The sequence below is a fragment of the Coffea arabica genome, chromosome 4e, assembly GCF_036785885.1.
Source record: "Coffea arabica cultivar ET-39 chromosome 4e, Coffea Arabica ET-39 HiFi, whole genome shotgun sequence".
Taxonomy (NCBI): domain Eukaryota; kingdom Viridiplantae; phylum Streptophyta; class Magnoliopsida; order Gentianales; family Rubiaceae; genus Coffea; species Coffea arabica.
This window is the reverse complement of record NC_092317.1, coordinates 45039021-45051669: the sequence shown is the minus strand read 5'-3', so window position 1 is coordinate 45051669 and position 12649 is coordinate 45039021. Positions and strand designations below refer to the sequence as shown.

The 12649-nt window shown below is 36.4% G+C and overlaps 2 long non-coding RNA genes across 2 annotated transcripts; both read right to left on the bottom strand.

Annotated features, from left to right (window-relative positions):
* Window positions 1-1277: 1277 nt before the first annotated feature.
* Window positions 1278-4405, bottom strand: LOC113741441 (uncharacterized). The gene is made up of 3 exons (XR_003460624.2): window positions 4199-4405; window positions 2142-2199; window positions 1278-1588 (listed from the first exon to the last, which is right to left on the bottom strand). It is a non-coding gene; the product is annotated as an uncharacterized lncRNA (long non-coding RNA).
* Window positions 4406-9401: 4996 nt separating this feature from the next.
* On the bottom strand, window positions 9402-12427 carry LOC113741438 (uncharacterized). Its single transcript, XR_003460622.2, has 3 exons — window positions 12232-12427; window positions 10175-10232; window positions 9402-9621 (listed from the first exon to the last, which is right to left on the bottom strand). It is a non-coding gene; the product is annotated as an uncharacterized lncRNA (long non-coding RNA).
* Window positions 12428-12649: the final 222 nt, after the last annotated feature.

Genomic DNA, 12649 nt, shown 5'->3' with positions numbered 1-12649 from the left:
AATCTATGGAAATCTTCTTGAACCGGTGGAGATGTGATGTAGAGGGATAAAGTGATTCACTTAGCCACATAGACGTTCAGGCTCTAACGGTGATCCACATGAACTTTCTTAGCTACAACCTCCTAGGTCGAATGAGGTTAAACTAGTTAGTGCTAGCTATTGCCAAAACACTTTTCACAAATTAGTTGAGAAAAATCCTAGTTTTTCACCATGAAAAACCTGCTCCAATAAGAAAAATAAGAGATGTGAATTTTTTCTTATTTTCTTGGACGAATTTTGGGTAATTTTTCTTGCAAAATTTTTCTCAAAAATCTCACAAGACAATTTGTGTATCGTTTAGTCTTGCTAGCAAAAGTTTAGTGAGTATTTATAGAAAATAAGTTGTCCATATCCTTATGGAAACTTGAAACCAATTTCCAATAGGATTCAAATTTCTTATCTTATACAATACTTATATTTGGAAGATTTAATTTATTTGTAATATAAGTCCCTCAAGTTTAATTTGTCTGACAAATTAAATTATCAGTTATAAAAAATTATCTATCAAGACCTTACTTGAAACTAAAGAAGTTTTTAATGTGAGTGATCTATTAGGTTCTCATATGAGTTGACCATAAGTATGAATTATAATTCTTAATAAATAAGAATTAGATAAATTAAAACTTCTTTTAATTTATCATTGATTCTATTAATCAATCAACTCATACTTATAGATCAAGATTGGCATCTAGCAATACATCATGACCACTCAAGTAATAAGAAAAGTCAAGATGACTTCACCTTTCAGCAAAATTTATTGTGTAATTAATATCCTTTTACCACACTTATCTCATATTAATCTTGGAATAAGTTGTGCCTATTCCATAATATGATTAATGCTCATTTCTTGTATAAAAAAAGAACTCTAATGAAGAAATACTTAGAACACTTTCTAAGACTCCTCCACTTAGCACTAATAATTCCAACTTATACTTCTACAAGCAGCTAGATGTGAGATAACTCCTTTTTCATAAGAGGTGGTAAATCCTTATAGGTTATTCACCATCTTTCTATAATTCAAGTATATGCCCATAAACTAATGATGTGAGCATTTCCTATAATGGGAACAATCATATAGCAAACAAAGTATAACTGTTAGTACTCAAGATATTATGATAATCTTAAATCTAAAGATTGTGGCGGCCCCACTTCTCCCTAAGGCGAACCAAAGGGTTGGCGGGTCGCCTGCCTAACTCTCGCTAGGACTCACGCACTCTAGTAACTAATTTCACCAAATATAAATCGAAAATAAACCTTACTTCTCGAGCAAGTCACGTACTTAAATAATTCATACAATTCAACTTATACATCCCAAAACACAATTCCAAGTACCAACGAAAACGTCGAGCTTAGTATACTTAAATTCAACTTAATTTACAATTTAAAGTTCCTAATCCATGGCACAGAAGCACCACAGGATTCACATTTTCCCAAAAACACAAAAATCATCCAAAAGATACTAACGTTTCCAAAAGTACAATTACAAAAGTGGGCATTCAAAATATAACATTTCTGTTCTAGTTCTCCAAGACTTCATGCATTTCAGAACCTGTCAAGGAAAACAATTTGGAAGGGATGAGCCAATAGCTCAGTGGTGCCTCGAAACATGCAATTCACATAAGGCAATTTAACAAGTACAAATAGACAAGTAAGCACTTAACAATTTAAGAAAGCGAAATAACATGACAAGAAAATGATACGGGGCTCTCAGGAGCCAAAGTCCACGCACTTGATCAGAAAATTTATAGTAGTTGACACTCCGTCAACTTTCACTACCTAAACTCCATGTAGACATTTTCCCTAATCTACACATCTCCTAGCAACGTCTTCCCCCTTATTTTCGGGCCCGACTCCAACACGAATATTGCAAGCACTTTTACCAAGACGGCAGAGAGGTACCTCCCACTCTAATAGAGCGTGGTACGTGCATCAGTTTGGTTTATTTAGTCGACGAGACCACGCTCCAATCGACATTGCAACACTTGTACTTGTGATATTTCACGCAATCACATAGCATATAACATTTCATGATATCTCTAGCAAGTACTTTTAACAAGTAGTTCAACTAGCAGTTAAACACGATTCATGCAAGAGACACTCACCTCAAGTGAAGTGTCTAGAATTCCAAACTTTGATCGAGATTGTGCTCTTCACCAACTCCTAAAATCATACAAATAATTCACATAAATTTTCACATTTGAGTTGGCGAATTTAACTCGAGTCAACTAACATTTAATTTCACTCAAAAATCCCAAACTATTATTAATCGTTTTCTCAAAGTGAAATCCACAAATCGAGTGAAATTAAATTTTGAGGTTTCTTTAAAACCCAAAAACTTGCTAAATTCGTCAAATATTCCAACATCCAAGTTCTAGAATCATACAAGCCATTTAACACCAATTTGGTGTCACAAGTTGAGAAAAATCACATTTAAACCATTTAGAGGAATTTTCCCCTCAAATTTTTCCCAAACATATCTTGGGAAATTCCTTTAAGAGGCAATCATATAAACCAAGTAAAACTAGTCGTTAGAATTTCTATAAAATAGAAACTCCTTAAGTTTGCCAAATTCCACGACCAACTTAGTCCAATGATTTTCATGAAGGCAAAAACTTGAGTTTTTAGGAAAATTTCCAGATTTGACAAATTCCTCAAAATAGGGCATTTGGTCTAATAAAATTCAAGGTTATCAACTCAAAGTGGACCTAGTAACAACGGTTAATGCTAGAAAACATTTTCGGGACAACTTTGGTCCACATTTACCCACAATGAAATCCAAACATCAAACCATTTCTAATTTCAAACAAAAATTCTGTTTTGGTATCTTCTTGAAGAATAAGATTTTGGTCCACTTTTTGGACGTAACCTCTACTAGATTTTTGTCCCAATTTGAGCTATACAAACCCCTTAATTAATACACAAATCATTTGAGCTCAAGTTATTGTGAAAACAGTTCACAATTATCATTCAAAGCTGGAAAAATTTCAGGTGCATTCGGTAGCAAGTAGTCCATTTCCCCTTCAATTTATCCAAAATTTTTCAACTACCCAAAAGCTACATTTTCACCCCAAACAATACTACCCATATAGGTTAACATGTATACAGCCCAAGTAGTTCAAAAATTTGGCAAAATTGACCCCCAAAATTCGACTAAAATCTGGAAAATTTCCAGAATTTTTTGGACAGCATATACCTTCCTTTTCCTTCAATTCCTCAACATCATTTCAACTACGAAAGTGGTGCATTTTCCCTCAAATGACCATAGACATTCAGCTTAACATTTACACAATCCATGAAGCTCAATTTCTTGTCAAGAATCAGATCTAAAACTCGAACACAAACTGGGAAAATTTGGACAGTTTGGTTCAACAGCAGAGCAGTTTTCGTATTTTGGTCACATCTCATTCAATTCAACTTAGATTTGAGCATGGTTTGTAGCGTTGGAAATTACACTCATAGGGATACAATTTTTCAGAAGAAATCGTTTTAAAATTCTACTCATAACTAGCTCGAAATCTGGCAACAAAACGCAGGTCATATCCTGGCTTCCAGTGAACCAGTGGAGCAGGACAGGTGACTTTAAAAGACTGCCACGGTTCACTCAGGTGGAACCAGGACGTGAATTTTATACCGTTGGAAATCTGGAAGAGTCTAGTTTCTAATGGCACTAACGGCACTCAATTTCGATGTCGGAGGACAGAGTTATGATCGAAACAAAATGGCTGCCTGAGCCATACGGGAAAAATTTCCAGATTTTGCTGGTTTTGGAATTCATCACCTTTGGTCAACCAAACCTCAATATCTTTTAATGAAACATTACACACAACTCCAACAACACATAAACAGCAAATACAAGCTGTTAAAACCTCAGAATTTCGCATGAAAAAGGTCGGTCTTGGCAGGGGCAGAATCGGAACTTTTTGCTTCAAGAGCTCAATGAAGTTTCTAGCAATAATGCACCTTTAATCTACTTCCTTAAGCACTAATTCAACAATAAAACCATCATCAAACATCATCACAGCCATCAACTCAAAGTGGGAGTTCATAGAGCCCACATTTAACAATTTCCAACAATAATAAGCTACCCATAAGCATAATCAAGCTCTTAAGTGTGAGTTGGCCTTCATTGAACAAGAATTGAAGAGTGGATCATGGTTACCTTACTTGTGTGCTAAAAGGTCAGATTTTGGTGTCCCAAAAGCCCCAAGAAAATCCGTGAATGTGCAGCTCCTTCTTTGTCCAAGTGATTGTCCAAGTTGTCTTGAGCTTGTGTGGTGAATTTGGTGTGAATTGGAGCAAGAAAATGGTGGAGGAAAAATTGTGAAATTTGGAGTGTGAGAGAGAGTAGAGACCGGCGGTTATGGTGAGGGGAAAGGGAGGGAAAAATCTGAAATGGAGAGCTTCCTTGAGAAGCTTGAGTGTGGTACAACTTTTGTGCTCCCAAGTCAACCGTGAACAGTGTATCGCGCGCGCGTTTCGCGCCCGTTTCCTCTGAGGTTTGTTTTAACTGTGCACTAAACCTCTAATGCACATATATTCATGTAATTATCATTCACTCTTAATGACCTCAAAATAAGGTTCTAAAGTCCTTCAAATAAATCGCGCGCGTAAAACGCGTATTTCCCACTTATGCGCGATAAGGTGAAATTTTTGAGAAATTCTTATAACGATGGCATTTCTAACTAATACATGGATATTTAGGCATAAAAATACCTATTTTAAGACTAGGGTATAAATCTCCCATTATTCGGGCTCATGAACTCTCAAGTCAGTTACTATTCCTGAGCCTACGGGCACTATTCACACTTAACAACTTTCAAGACTTGAATTGCGAACTAATTGCCTTAAAATTACTCATGAGCTATAATGCTATAGAATTGGGTCCAATAGGGCTAGAAAATAATATTCGAAATAATTGAACAATTAACTAATTAAATAACCTCAGAATGGGAATTTAAAAGAAATAAATTGCGAGTCCTCACATTCCTCATCTAACATTTCTCCAACTTAATTATACCTTTTTATAGCCTCTACATATACTACATTTCAACTTAGGACTAATTCGCGCGTCGGTGCGCGAAAATTCAACTTAGGGCTTTGCCGAACGCGAACCGTCAATTAAATCTTAAAAATTCAAATAAATTGAAATGTAACATTTGAATGATTGAAAACAATATTATTTAAATATAAATACATATTATTGGATAATTTTAATATTTTCAATAATATTTTGATTTAATTTTCCAGAGGATAATGAAATTTTTGAGGTCCTCACATCTTTCCCCCCTTAAAAGAATTTTGTCCTCAAAATTCTCACCTTATCTTGTGGTTAACTCTGGATACTTCTTCTTCAAGTCTTCTCCTACTCCCCAAGTTGTCTCCTCGATGTCGTGATTTCTCCACAAAACCTTAACTAAAGCAATCTTCTTATTCCTCAATTCTTTAATTTCACAATCCAAAACCTTAATCGAATGCTTTCATATTATAGGGATTCGTCCACTTCAATCTCATCTAAATAAATCACATGACTTGGATCGAGATGATATTTCTTAAGCATAGATATATGGAAGATGTTATGGACCTTGTCCATACTTGAAGGTAAATCCGACTTAATAAGCCACTTTTCCAACTCGTTTTAGAACCTCAATCTACGGTATAATGGTTGGATCTGGAATCTTTTCTCTCCTTTATCTCTTCTGGTTAAAGCATACGACTAAATTCTGGGTGATATTCTTAGCGGAGACACAAGGATAACGTTAAGACTCCTAGCCCTACTTAAAGGCAAGCTCAATTGGTAAACTACTTCACTAATTGGTTTAAGAATCTTAAAGGATCCTCAAGTCAAATTTTTTTTTTTTTAACCTAAGCCAAAATACGTCTTATAACGGAACTGACATTATTGTGCAATCCAAGTACTTGAAATACACCAGAGTTCATCTTAGGCTTCCCAAGCCCATGATTCCATGTACTAAAATTCCATCATAAATTCCAAACCAAAGTAGAGTGGTATATTTCCAATGAAATGATAAGACTTACTAACCCTCTGGACTCAAAATGGTCAAAGAAATCATTCATTAGCACTCGATTTTCTGAAGAAGCAACTTTGTACAGGCCTTGTTTCTTTGTCTCTAAAAACGGCTAATGAGAATTTCGTCCCAAACACATCAGTCACGATTCGAGAAAGATAATTGAGGCTTCCGTGCATAACGGATATTTTCATGGGAACAATATACTTTAAATTTTCCAAACAGAGTTAAAGGTACAGACTTTTCTTCATGACCCAAAAATCCATGTTTTTACCAAAATCATTAATTCAAACTTCCTTTTTCCCCTAGTAATTTAAGAAGAGTAATTCTGCAATTTGAGACTGAGCTAGTAAAAGTAGATTTATATACATATATATGGAGGGGAGACGTACACAAGAAAGAGGTTTTAACAATAATCCTTCCTCAAATTCTTATTAACTATAAATCTCATTTGGTTGAGGAAAAGCCTTCTTACATTATTATCATAATTAAATTGACCTTTGACACTAAATACACTTGTAAGAAAATGTGGTCCAAATTTACAATTGACCAATCGAGTTTACAAATTTCCAATAAAACTGTTTTGTACTAAATACGTCAAAAGGAAGGGAAAGTTTTTCTTTCTCTTTAGTTCGAAGGTGAGTCGAGAAGAAAAAAAAAATTAAACGTGCAGTTATCGAAATTTAGGTTTTAGTCCTAAAGCGTCAACATTTGTAAATGGACTCAACATTTAGCAGATGTTTAATGTTGGTCATGTAAATATTTGGTCAAAAGGATGCACTTAAACCCCACAAAATTTTGCTTTTGAAATTAACGGTGTTATTAGGAATATATCTACTTGTGGAAAAAGGGACAACAAGTATTTGGAATTATACGTAGTGTTGGTGGAGTACAAGTAAAAAGAAAAAAAAAAAAAGGTTTCCATTTAATTCAAACGATTAGGTAATGGGTCCAGGTCGGACCAAAGGAATTAGATGTAAAACTTAGAAGTTTGAATATCCATAATAGATTAAAACCTGTCCACGGGACCGATCACAAAATATATACGAAGCATTGCTTAAGTTTTCCCCAGGGACGAGTCGTACTAAGCACTTAACTCGACCAATTCACCTTAACACCAGATACTAAATCTAAGAGTCATAGATTAAGTACCAAAGTTCCTACAAGAATACCAAAGTGTACAGGAAGTTCAAATGAGATATCAAGGATCCTTCACAACCCTCTCTACTTTGTGTGGGCAGCTAGACACCAAATGCTTAGAACTTCTACAACTAAAGCACTTATAGTTCTTTTTCCAACAGTTGTCGGCAGAGTGGTTTGGTTTCTTACAATAATCACAAAGGGAAACTGGTACTAGATCCCCGTCACTTCCCTTGCGCTTCCTTTTTGAACCATTGGAGCTTCCTTCACCCCCTTTTCCTTGGTTGTTAACCACTCCTTGAGACGCAATCGGGATAGGAGGACACACTTCCTCGGACTTGTCATATATTAACTCTAACGCCTCATAGTATTTCTTCTGTATGTCCACGTACTTTTTCTCCAATTCAAGCTTCTTCACGAACTCTTGTTTCCATCGTCCTTCCCAGTATTCCGTTAGTTTCGTCTGAAATTCCACTTTCTCTTGAAGAGCCTCTATTTCTCTAAGCATCTCTCCCAAACTTGCCATGTCCTCGTTTTACTGACCTCCGAAAGTTGACCTTAGCTACTCTTTACTCGGATAGACAAGAAATCTAAGCACAGGTAGGGCGACATAGAAAGGTGCTAGAACACTACTCCTACTCTGGTATTTACCCTTAATTGTCATTACTATCATTTACACTCGGATTAAAACGCTAACGCGTATGCTTTTTCTAAGATCCCATGTTCGTATCTAATTCCCACTTGTACATCCGTCTCCAAAACGTGATAGGGGAAAAATCCTGCTCCTCACATTCCAATAGATCTCTCAGCAATCTTCAATTAGAGGAATTATCCTAATCTCTCCAAAACCCTGCCTTCCCGACTACAGTCAGAAATTACTCTCTTAGGGCCTTGTAGTAGCAATACAACTCTCAATCTCTAGTTATTGACAACCTTATACTTCCATCCCAACACTGACCAGCAACCCAAAAGCGTCACTCCTAGTTAACTTAGAGGACCACGTCCCACTCTTTTCTTAATTCGCGTTTACGTATTAATCACCATTAGGAGAGGGTCATAGCCAAATACTCTTTTTAAGAAAAACTCCTACTAGGGTCATTTGAAATTAAAGTCCATATCCCTCTATCATAACTTAAACTCTATTCTCACCTAGCTCCTATCATGTCCTACCAGGATTTGAGCAACTTCCTCCAATTGGGCAATAGAAAGCCACTAATCTCTCTTCCTACCATCTTTAATTCCTATAGAGGACCAGAACTTAAAATAGCGTAGGGCGATATATTAATAAAGTAGAAGTTTTGAATGCAGTCAAAGATCATATTTCATAAATTTATAACAAAGGGGGTACACAAGTGCACTACAAAAGGGCATTCCATCTTCAAAAGAGACATACAAAGTCATGTTACACTTACGAATCCAAATAAGCACAGAAAATAGTGAATAAACAAGTAATTATATCATGCATAAGCAAGGACGAGGACCAACTGAGGGTTTGGCTCACAAAAGATCCATAGGTTTCTCAATTAAAGCCTCAAGCTTCGAGTTCAAACTCAAAGAATAGATACACTAACTAACTTAGGAGTCAAATAGGAACCAAGTCAATTCACACTGGGACTGGCCATTTCCAAGTGCAAATCGACTCAATCCCCATTATACCTCGTAGATGGTTCACAGGATTTCTTACTTAAACCGTCAATCTAAGAAGCATTCCCCAATTTCACACCCATATATATATAAAATTAAAACCTTAAAGGATACCTCGAATTCTAGGGTTTATCTTAGTCACACTTGTTCCGATAAATATCGACTAGTATTATTGTTCAAGAATTTCACCTACTACTTTTCAAATCACCTCACCCAATTCTTTTCTTTTCCTATAATAGAGGAAACTCTAGTCCCTAATATTCTATCCAATAATCACTTAACACCACAGTCCGGCATCCTAAGTTTTAAAGCCTAGGATACACTACAGAGATTTGGAGCCTAAAGCTCTGATACCACCTGTGGCGGCCCCACTTCTCCCTAAGGCGAACCAAAGGGTTGGCGGGTCGCCTGCCTAGCTCTCGCTAGGACTCACGCACTCTAGTAACTAATTTCACCAAATATAAATCGAAAATAAACCTTACTTCTCGAGCAAGTCACGTACTTAAATAATTCATACAATTCAACTTATACATCCCAAAACACAATTCCAAGTACCAACGAAAACGTCGAGCTTAGTATACTTAAATTCAACTTAATTTACAATTTAAAGTTCCTAATCCAGGGCACAGAAGCACCACAGGATTCACATTTTCCCAAAAACACAAAAATCATCCAAAAGATACTAACGTTTCCAAAAGTACAATTACAAAAGTGGGCATTCAAAATATAACATTTCTGTTCTAGTTCTCCAAGACTTCATGCATTTCAGAACCTGTCAAGGAAAATAATTTGGAAGGGATGAGCCAATAGCTCAGTGGTGCCTCGAAACATGCAATTCACATAAGGCAATTTAACAAGTACAAATAGACAAGTAAGCACTTAACAATTTAAGAAAGCGAAATAACATGACAAGAAAAGGATACGGGGCTCTCAGGAGCCAAAGTCCACGCACTTGATCAGAAAATTTATAGTAGTTGACACTCCGTCAACTTTCACTACCTAAACTCCATGTAGACATTTTCCCTAATCTACACATCTCCTAGCAACGTCTTCCCCCTTATTTTCGGGCCCGACTCCAACACGAATATTGCAAGCACTTTTACCAAGACGGCAGAGAGGTACCTCCCACTCTAATAGAGCGTGGTACGTGCATCAGTTTGGTTTATTTAGTCGACGAGACCACGCTCCAATCGACATTGCAACACTTGTACTTGTGGCATTTCACGCAATCACATAGCATATAACATTTCATGATATCTCTAGCAAGTACTTTTAACAAGTAGTTCAACTAGCAGTTAAACACGATTCATGCAAGAGACACTCACCTCAAGTGAAGTGTCTAGAATTCCAAACTTTGATCGAGATTGTGCTCTTCACCAACTCCTAAAATCATACAAATAATTCACATAAATTTCCACTTTTGAGTTGGCGAATTTAACTCGAGTCAACTAGCATTTAATTTCACTCAAAAATCCCAAACTAGTATTAATCGTTTTCTCAAAGTGAAATCCACAAATCGAGTGAAATTAAATTTTGAGGTTTCTTTAAAACCCAAAAACTTGCTAAATTCGTCAAATATTCCAACATCCAAGTTCTAGAATCATATAAGCCATTTAACACCAATTTGGTGTCACAAGTTGAGAAAAATCACATTTAAACCATTTAGAGGAATTTTCCCCTCAAATTTTTCCCAAACATATCTTGGGAAATTCCTTTAAGAGGCAATCATATAAACCAAGTAAAACTAGTCGTTAGAATTTCTATAAAATAGAAACTCCTTAAGTTTGCCAAATTCCACGACCAACTTAGTCCAATGATTTTCATGAAGGCAAAAACTTGAGTTTTTAGGAAAATTTCCAGATTTGACAAATTCCTCAAAATAGGGCATTTGGTCTAATAAAATTCAAGGTTATCAACTCAAAGTGGACCTAGTAACAACGGTTAATGCTAGAAAACATTTTCGGGACAACTTTGGTCCACATTTACCCACAATGAAATCCAAACATCAAACCATTTCTAATTTCAAACAAAAATTCTGTTTTGGTATCTTCTTGAAGAATAAGATTTTGGTCCACTTTTTGGACGTAACCTCTACTAGATTTTTGTCCCAAATTGAGCTATACAAACCCCTTAATTAATACACAAATCATTTGAGCTCAAGTTATCGTGAAAACAGTTCACAATTATCATTCAAAGCTGGAAAAATTTCAGGTGCATTCGGTAGCAAGTAGTCCATTTCCCCTTCAATTTATCCAAAATTTTTCAACTACCCAAAAGCTACATTTTCACCCCAAACAATACTACCCATATAGGTTAACATGTATACAGCCCAAGTAGTTCAAAAATTTGGCAAAATTGACCCCCAAAATTCGACTAAAATCTGGAAAATTTCCAGAATTTTTTGGACAGCATATACCTTCCTTTTCCTTCAATTCCTCAACATCATTTCAACTACGAAAGTGGTGCATTTTCCCTCAAATGACCATAGACATTCAGCTTAACATTTACACAATCCATGAAGCTCAATTTCTTGTCAAGAATCAGATCTAAAACTCGAACACAAACTGGGAAAATTTGGACAGTTTGGTTCAACAGCAGAGCAGTTTTCGTATTTTGGTCACATCTCATTCAATTCAACTTAGATTTGAGCATGGTTGGTAGCGTTGGAAATTACACTCATAGGGATACAATTTTTCAGAAGAAATCGTTTTAAAATTCTACTCATAACTAGCTCGAAATCTGGCAACAAAACGCAGGTCATATCCTGGCTTCCAGTGAACCAGTGGAGCAGGACAGGTGACTTTAAAAGACTGCCACGGTTCACTCAGGTGGAACCAGGACGTGAATTTTATACCGTTGGAAAGCTGGAAGAGTCTAGTTTCTAATGGCACTAACGGCACTCAATTTCGATGTCGGAGGGCAGAGTTATGATCGAAACAAAATGGCTGCCTGAGCCATACGGGAAAAATTTCCAGATTTTGCTGGTTTTGGAATTCATCACCTTTGGTCAACCAAACCTCAATATCTTTTAATGAAACATTACACACAACTCCAACAACACATAAACAGCAAATACAAGCTGTTAAAACCTCAGAATTTCGCATGAAAAAGGTCGGTCTTGGCAGGGGCAGAATCGGAACTTTTTGCTTCAAGAGCTCAATGAAGTTTCTAGCAATAATGCACCTTTAATCTACTTCCTTAAGCACTAATTCAACAATAAAACCATCATCAAACATCATCACAGCCATCAACTCAAAGTGGGAGTTCATAGAGCCCACATTTAACAATTTCCAACAATAATAAGCTACCCATAAGCATAATCAAGCTCTTAAGTGTGAGTTGGCCTTCATTGAACAAGAATTGAAGAGTGGATCATGGTTACCTTACTTGTGTGCTAAAAGGTCAGATTTTGGTGTCCCAAAAGCCCCAAGAAAATCCGTGAATGTGCAGCTCCTTCTTTGTCCAAGTTGTCTTGAGCTTGTGTGGTGAATTTGGTGTGAATTGGAGCAAGAAAATGGTGGAGGAAAAATTGTGAAATTTGGAGTGTGAGAGAGAGTAGTGACCGGCGGTTATGGTGAGGGGAAAGGGAGGGAAAAATCTGAAATGGAGAGCTTCCTTGAGAAGCTTGAGTGTGGTACAACTTTTGTGCTCCCAAGTCAACCGTGAACAGTGTATCACGCGCGCGTTTCGCGCCCGTTTCCTCTGAGCTTTGTTTTAACTGTGCACTAAACCTCTAATGCACATATATTCATGTAATTATCATTCACTCTTAATGACCTCAAAATAAGGTTCTAAAGTCC